Genomic DNA, 8,569 nt, shown 5'->3' with positions numbered 1-8,569 from the left:
TGAACCCGAACCCTAAGTAGAGAGGGGATTCCTCGCACCCGAACTCTGAACCTGAACCCTAACAAGTTGGGGGGATGCCGGAACCCTAAACCTAACCCTAACAATAAAACTCTAACATAAACATAAACTTTTCTGGCCTAAGCCCCGCCCCTTGCTGTCCCTCACCCCCTAAAAGCAAACGAGGCAAAACTGGGACTTGAATGCCTGACCTACAGAGCCAAGTTGGATGTTTAACTGGTTGTCAGCCTAACCGCTTCACTAGGGAGGATTACTGGGTTTTGTCTTGCTCCCAGGCTCTCTTCAAGCCTCACCCCGCCACGGCAGGCTAATAAAGAACTATGGACCCTATTAGCGCTCACTTTAAGCTGTAACCCCAACACTAATGCCAACCCTAACCGTAACCCAAACCCTGACCCTGACCTGAACCCTAACCCAAACCCGAACTCTAAGAAGAGGGGGGTCCCCGAATTCTAACCTGAACCCGAACCCTAAGAAGTGGGGGGGTTGCCCGAACCCTAACCCTAAGCTTAACAATAAACCTCTAAAATAAAAAAATTTTCTGGTCTAAGCCCTGGCTCTTGCAGTCCCCTGCCCCTTAAAAGAAAAAGGTTAGACTGGAGACTTGAACTCCTGACTTACAGGCCATAGTCTGCCTGCCTAGTGGCCTCCCTAACCCCTATGCTACAGAGGCTTGCTGCTTTCAGCAGGGCTCCCGAACCCTCTTCAAGCCTCGGCCCGCCAGGGCAGGCTAATAAAGAACTATGAGCCCTATTAGGGCTCACTTTAAGCTGTAACCCCAACACTAATGCTAACCCTAACCGTAACCTGAACCCTGACCCTGACATGAACCCTAACCCAAACCCGAACTCTTAGAAGAGGGGGGTTCCCCAAATTCTAACCCTAACCCTGAACCCGAACCTGAACAAGTTGGGGGGTTGCCCGGACCCTAACCCTAAGCTTAACAATAAACCTCTAAAATAAAAATAAACATTTCTGGTCTAAGCCCCGCCTCTTGCTGTCCCCCGCCCCCTAAGAGCAAAAGAGCTAAGCTACGGACTTGAACTCCTGACTTACAGACCATAGTCTGCCTGCTTACCAGCACACCTAACCTCTATGCTACAGAGGCCTGCTGCCCTGACAGAGCTCCCGGACCCTCTTCAAGCCTCTGCCCGCCAGGGTCTGGCTCTATAGAATATCATGGCTGTCCTAGGTCATCTTTGCTTTCTATAGTCATAGTTTTATCCCTAAATCATAGACAGATCAGCTGAGAAAAAGCTTGGATTGTCTCGGTGGGGTGGATTTGCTTGTCCTTGTGTTTCACCTGGAGGCAGTCGCGGTCCCGCGGGCCTGTCCTGGAAGGGGGCGTGGGGGTGGGGCGCACCGTGAGCGCGTCGGGGGCGGGGCCAACCTGGGCGGCTGGTCAGGAGCGCGGCTCACGTGAGCGGGTCTGGGGCGGGATGAACATGGCGGCGCGTCGGGGGCCAGGGCTCTCAGGGCTCGCCATTGCAGCTGGGAATGCTCGTTTTGTGGGCTCCTGGGTCCCCGTCGATTGGCATCCAGCGAGCAGAGCGCAGGGCTGTGGGCCACAGGTAAGGGAACTCAGACTGGGCGGAGCAGGGAACCATGTATTCTGCCCTCTTTGTTTGCAGTCTCGGAGCCGACTAAAATGGCGGTCGCAGAAAAGCCTCGCCTTTGGGGCCAAGGGTTTTACCGCTTTACCCCTTTGCATAAAGCTCAGACCCGCGCGGTTTTCCCAAGCAGCCTAGTGTATTGCTTCCTACAGGCCTGGAGAGGATAACAGGCAGGAAGGCCAGGGGTCTCCAGACAGAGAAAATAGACTGCAAGTGTCAGACGTTTTTTCCTCTCTCTTAAGAGGCCGGAGGAGACAAAAGAGTGCTGCATTTTTTTTCCTCCATCTTGATACAAATTTAAAAGGAGGTTTCTCAGAAAATTCTGTGTTGCCATGACCACTCCTGGCTCCACCTGAATTTAACTTTCCTCAAACCTTGAACTAAGCAATGCATTTTTCTTATGGAAATGTTTGTCTTAAGGTATGCTAATGTACTATGTATTTACCCAAGGCTCTGTCTTCAGGTCAGTTTCCCCTAAAGGCTCAGAAAAAACTTGACAAACCAGTATGTTTTACTCATACCTTGTTCTCTTAATCTATGTGAATGAAACTATATATTTGCTTGGAAATCTGCCTTTCTTCAAGATTCATGTCCATCATTTTATGGCCTGGGATGACTCATCTGCTGCCAATGTTATCTCAATGCATGCTGTGGGTGAGGGGCCTGGTGCCATTCTCTGACACATTGTCTTTCTTTCATTAGCAGACTGCTAGTGGCTCTATAACATCTGGCTAAAGACTAGCAGGGGGTACTCTTTCTTCCCCCTTTTACTGTCTATGTCAGCAGCTCTCTCGATCTCTTTTATATTTTAATAAAACTTTTTAACAGAAAACCTCTGAGCCATCAAGCTTCGTCACTTGCCCTGGATTGAATTCTCCTCTGGAGTCCAAGAATGCTGGCATCTTTTGTGGTTTAGCAACCACCTTTCAGCCTTTTGTAATTCATATTGAATCTTCATTTCAGATTGAAGATGCATTCCATGGTATTGCCAACTGAAGCCTTTTCATCGCTATGGAGTATCTGTCCATGTCTTTAAGGTATTTTTCAGCAATCATGTATCATTTCCAGTGTGCCAGTCTTGTTATCCTCATTCTGTCCATAGCAAAGTCTTTTATTAATGTTGACATGACTGAAAGGGAATCGTTTGTTTAAATTCCTTTTCAGATTGTTATTTGCTGGTGTATACAGATAACACTGTGTCATCACCCATTTGTATCAGTTTGGACAGCTTGATAGTTGTCTTTAGTTTCTTTAATTTCTCATAATTTAAGATGACCCTGGCTCATATATTTACAGTCTCACCCCTAGTCTCAGTCATTTCTTCAAAGAACTGTCCCTTTTTTTAACATTACATTATTTTTGACTGTGCTGGGTCTTTATTGCTCGTTTGTCTAGTTGTAGTGAGCAGAGGCTACCCTCTAGTTGCTGTGCCATGGCTTCTCATTGCAGTGCTTTCTCTGTTTGCAGAACTTGGGCTCTGGAGCATGCAAACTTCTAGAGTTGTTCAAGGGCTTCGTTGCCCCTGGGCGTGTGGGATCTCCTACACAGGAATTGAACCCGTGTTCCCTGCATCGGTAGGCAGATTCTTTACCACCGGGCCATCGGAGATGTTTCCTGTTCCCTTTTATTAGAGAATGATATTTAAAACATACATGTAGGAGCTCAATATGCTCAGCTGACAAATACATGGATATATATATACATGTATTCCAGCTCACCTTTGAACATATTCAGTTAAAGGTAATTTGTGATGTCTCCAACCTGATCCACCACGACATGGACATTGTAACGTTTCCTTTTGTTTATCTGTAACTTTGCATTCCAATGGTAAGATACCTGGCTTCCACCGCTTGTCATACACAGAATTCAGTGCTTGTCCCACGTGGTTACTGAAAAAAAACTGTCAGATTGTCTTTCAAAGGGGGCTCTGCATGCATTGCACCAGTATCTTGAGTATGTTTTTGTATGATAGTTTACTATCAGTATACCCTCAGTGGCCAGGTGTCTATTTCAGTCGCTACCAATTATGAATGGGCTTGTTTGCTCTAGTGTTCTTGGACAATTCGAATACAGTTTCTTTGTCAGATATGCATTTTTTTTAGGAAAACAGTTTTATTGATTGTTGGCTGTGTTGCATCTTTGTGTGTGGGCTTTTCTCTAGTTTTGGTGAGCATGGGCCATAACTAGTGGTTTGCAGGCTTCTCACTGCAGTGTCTCCTCTTGTTGAGGGGCACAGGCTCATGGGCTTCAGTGGCTGCAGCATGTGAACTCGGCATCGTGGCTTCCAGGATCTAGAGCACAGGCTCGGCAGTTGTGGCACACGGGCTCCATAGGATGTGGGATCTTCCCATCCTAGGGATCGCACATGCATCTCCAGCACCAGGGGGTGGATTCTTTGGAATCTATGGAACTACCAGGGCATATTTTAGATTCTAGTTTTCCACACATGTATCTAGTGAAAGAGGCCAGGATCAAGAGGCATGGCAGCTGGGAATCCTCAGCCCCAGCTCTGGTGTGCTATCCAAAGCTCTGGGGCCTCTGGTGAGCAGCTCAGCTTCCCTGGGACTGTTTCCTCCCGTCAGAAATGCCCTGCTTTTGGACTGTAGCCCACCAAGCTCCTCTGTCCCTGGGATTTCTGAGACCAGAGTACTGCAGGTGGTGCCATTTCCTTCTCTGCTGCTGCTGCTGCGTCGCTTCAGTCGTGCCTGACTCTGCGCGACCCCATAGACAGCAGCCTACCAGGCTCCTCTGTCCCTGGGATTCTCCAGGCAAGAACACTGGAGTGGGTTGCCATGTGCTTCTCCAGTGCATGAAAGTGAAAAGTGAAAGTGAAGTCACTCAGTGAAGTCGTGTCCATCTCTTAGTGACCCCGGGGTTGCAGCCTACCAGGCTCCTCTGTCCGTGGGATTCTCCAGGCAATGGTACTGGAGTGGGCTGCCATTGCCTTCTCTGATTTCCTTCTCTGCAAGATAGCGTTTTGAAGATATTTTCTCCTGGATATTGCTTTTGATGAAGGAAGGGGGATCCCTTCCAGGGCTTGAGAGTGAGTTCTTGTCTGACACTGGGCAATGAGTTGTCTGAGGAGAGGAGTGCTGTCCAAGCGAGAGGCTTTATTGGGAAGGGCTGCCGGGGTGGAGGGCAGGAGGGTGAGGGAAACGGAGAGAGCCACTCTGTCATGTGGCTCACAGTCTCAGGTTTTATGGTCATCGGGTTAATTTCTGGTTTGTCTCTTGCCAGGCATTCTGAATTGGGATCTCTCTTGGGGGCACACACATCACTCAGCTGAGATGGATTCCAGCGAAGTGGATCCTGGGAGGTTGGTAGGACCTCTGAACTGGAGCCTCCCATCACCTGACCTCTCCAGAATTCTGGTTGGTGGTAGCTTGTTCGTTCCTTGTTCCTTCCCAGGCCCTCCTGTTGTAAGATGACTCCTGCAAGTGTTTTCTTTTCTCTGTTGCCTGGCCAGGGTGGGTGGTCGGTGGTTCATTTAATAGTTTGTTTTTGGTTCTCTCGAGTAAGGTCCTCCACAGGGTAAATGTATGAAATGATAAAAGGCAATGTTTTAACTAATTTGTATTCATAATTTGGTAAGTTGGCTTGTTTTGTGTATGTTAGACCTGATCACCAGACCGAAGGTCATGTAGAACTTTAGTAGTTTTCTAAAATTCTATAGTTTTTAAAATGGAGTTACCTTGTTGCAAAGTTTGTGTTTATGTTCATATTTTTTTAAACAGTTATTTCTTTTTAGTTGATTGATCATTGCTTTACAATATTGGTTTGATTTGTCATACATCCACATGAATTAACCATAGGTGTACCTATGTCCTCTTGCTCTTGAATCTCCCTCCCACCTCGCACGCATTCCCACCTCTCCAGGTTACTACTGAGCCCCAGTTTGAGTTCCCTGAATCATACAGCAAATTCCCATTGGTTTACATATTTACAAATGTAGGTGTACCTGCACCCATGCTGCTCTCTCCATTCATCTCACCCTCTCCCTCTTGTTCTCCACCCTCGTCTGTAAGTCTGTTCTCTATGTCTGCACCTCCATTGCTGCTCTGTGAACAGACTCGTCAGTACCATCCTTCTAGATTACATGTTTTTCTCTCTTTGACTGACTTCCCTCCCCTTTATTAGAACAAACTCAAATGTGTTCCTTTTTATGGCTGCATTCCATACAGGCTCTGTTTGTTCCTTAGCCATGTTTTGCAGAGGGTCATGGAGCTATTCTGCTCCATTTCAGTTTGGGCTTCCAGTCTGAGTGCTCGCAGCAGAGCTGCTTCTGGGTGAGCCCTCTGAGGTCTGTGAGCGCCGGGCTGCCCGCTCTTCTCCTGTGGCCCGAAGGGGGCGCCAAAGGCCCCTCTGACCCGCGGGCGCAGGACGCTTTGCCTTTAGACTCTGCTCCGTGAGCAGCTGGCGGGAGCTTTGTCTCCTCAGGACCATCAGGGCTCAGGCTTCTGGATAACAGGGCTGCATCCAGGCTGAGAGGAGCAGGGTTGCCTCAGTGCCCACCAGCAGGGAGGCGCTGCAAGAGTGGAAAATGAGGACGGAGTAGACGTTTCCTGTGTCCAGCTGAGGGCTGACTGGGGGTCCATCTCAGAGGACTCAGGGGGAAAGAGCTCCGTGTGCAAAGCGGTGGGTTTTCAGTTAGATTTGCGTTAGATGATGTAGAGGATGAACACTGATGTTCTTCCGTGTAGGTGGCCATTTTCCTGTCACTGTTTCTTGAGAAGACTGTCCTTTCCTCTTCGCTCGTTCCTGGTTTGATTTTCAGGAACTGACCATGTACAGGTGGGTTCGTTTCTGGGCTCTCTATTCTCTCCTGGAGTCCATGTGTCTGTGTTCCTGCCAGTTCCTCACTGTGGTGGTCACTACAGCTCCATGATGTAGTTTGAAGAGGGATAGGAAGATGCCTCCAGCTGTGTTCCTCTTTCTCAGAGTCTTTTTGGCTGTTTAAGGTCCTGTTCAACAGTAGCAGTCTAATATGAGGAATACTTCTATTTCTGTGAAAAATGCCATTGAATATTATTTTGTGATTGCAGTCCGTGTATTTGTTGATGACTTTGGTTGGAATGGACCTTTTAATTCCTCATTGTTCCAGTGCATGAGCGTGGAACAGTTTTCTGTGTATTTGTGTTTTCTTTGGTTTCTTTATCAGTGCTTTCTAGTTTTCTGACTACTGGTCTTTTATGTTCTTGATTAAGTTTGTTGCTAGATGTTTTATTTAAGTGGGATTTTCTTAATATTTTTTTCTGATTGTTATTAGTGTGTAGAAATGCAAGTGATTTCTGGACTGTAAATGGTAGTATTTTATATGATTGTAAATTGATCCGAAATGATTCCGCTTTACTGAATGTAGCCTAACAACTTTTTGTGAAGTGATGTGGATCATTTTATCTGTAAGATCTGTTTCTCCTGCAGTAGGTCATCCAGAGGACCCAAGACATGGTGGTTACTAATAGACTTCCCACAGTACTTCTTCATTCCACGTGGACTCCTTCACGGGCAGTGAGCATCGCAGCTTCCCTTGAACTTCATCTGGGTAAGTCTTGGCCTGTATCAGAAAGTTTCCTGCCTGTCTGCTCTAAATTTCTTTTGTGGTATCGACATGGTTGTTTTGAAACCTAGTATACTTTCCAGTCATTTAAAATGTACAGAAAATGCCTAGCAATGGGAACAAGTGCTAGCATTTGCCACATCATCTAAAATACTCTATGTGTTTTATCCAAAATGGGTTCCTTCTTCAGAACCAGCACATAATCTCCAAAATCAGGAAATCATATGGTATCTACATTATAATGTAGTCCACCACCCCACTTCCACTTTTAGCAATTGTTCAAATGTATGAATATATCTTTTGTTTCCATCTTCATCCTTTTTTCTTTATTTAGAGTGTTACTGAGATTTTCAGTTATTTGGACAAACTTGATGGATTGAAAGCAGACATGGTGAATAAGGGTTCTGGGTGGCCTTTCCTATGTGGATTTTTTTTTTCACTGAAGATGGTTTTAATATTTATTCATGTTGTAACATGTATGAATCCTGCATTCTTTCTCCCCCCATAGTAATTAAAAATAAATAATATGCCATTTACCGTTTAGATATTTGTAAGCATACAGTGTTGTAGCAGACAACCTTTTCTTGTTTTGCAAACCAGTTTAATAATGTGCACCTTATGCGTGCTTTGGAGAAACTCAGGAAACTGAGTCAGTGACTGAAATGGCCCAAGATATCACCTTAGATTCCATCTTCATCTGAAAACAAAACAGGCACTTCCTGGTGGTCCAGTGGCTGAGACTGGACACTCCCAAAGAAGGAGGCCCAGGTTCATTCCCTGATCCAAGAACTAGATCTCCCATGCCACAACGGAGAATTTGCATGTTGTAGCTAAGTATCTGGCTTGCCTCAATGAAGGTCAACCTGGCACAGCCAAGTTAAAAAAGAGACAAATATTAAAAAAAATACAACCAAAGGAAAGGAAGGGTATGGTGGTTGTGCAGATTTACGGCTTAGCTTTCCCTATCGATAGAAAAGAAAAAAGAGTTTCAAAAGACTGTGTCTCATCCTTCTATCTGGCATATAGAGAGGATTCCTTTGAAATGAGATTTCTCTGGTAAATGTGACTCACAGAAGAGCTGTCTTGAACTTGGGTTTCAGAGATGATCATGTGTCCTCTAAAAAAATAAAAGTTAATTGGGTCCAACTGATTCTCATGCTGAGGTGGTATATTTTGTGGTAGCATTTGCTCCCCTTCACTTTGGATGTATCCCCATTTGTTTACACTGTCATCTACTGAAGACATCCTGATATTTGAAAGTTTTTAGTTATTACAAGTAGAGCTGTTGTATATAATCATGCGATACTTTTTGTCTGGATGTTTTCAAAGCTTTTTAGTAAGTGCTAGCCATGTAGTATTCAGGTCACAGGAGAGCCTTGTT

At 45.8% G+C, this 8,569-nt stretch overlaps 1 long non-coding RNA gene across 1 annotated transcript; it reads left to right on the top strand.

Annotated features, from left to right (window-relative positions):
- The first annotated feature begins 1,423 nt into the window (after positions 1-1,423).
- On the top strand, positions 1,424-8,338 carry LOC138415935 (uncharacterized). Its single transcript, XR_011247455.1, has 5 exons — positions 1,424-1,589; positions 2,595-2,668; positions 3,099-3,205; positions 4,869-5,002; positions 7,053-8,338. It is a non-coding gene; the product is annotated as an uncharacterized lncRNA (long non-coding RNA).
- Positions 8,339-8,569: the final 231 nt, after the last annotated feature.

Source organism: Ovis canadensis, chromosome 12, assembly GCF_042477335.2.
Source record: "Ovis canadensis isolate MfBH-ARS-UI-01 breed Bighorn chromosome 12, ARS-UI_OviCan_v2, whole genome shotgun sequence".
In the NCBI taxonomy this organism is placed as follows: domain Eukaryota; kingdom Metazoa; phylum Chordata; class Mammalia; order Artiodactyla; family Bovidae; genus Ovis; species Ovis canadensis.
Note: the sequence above shows the minus strand (reverse complement) of the source record. Positions and strands in the feature narration are given on the sequence as shown.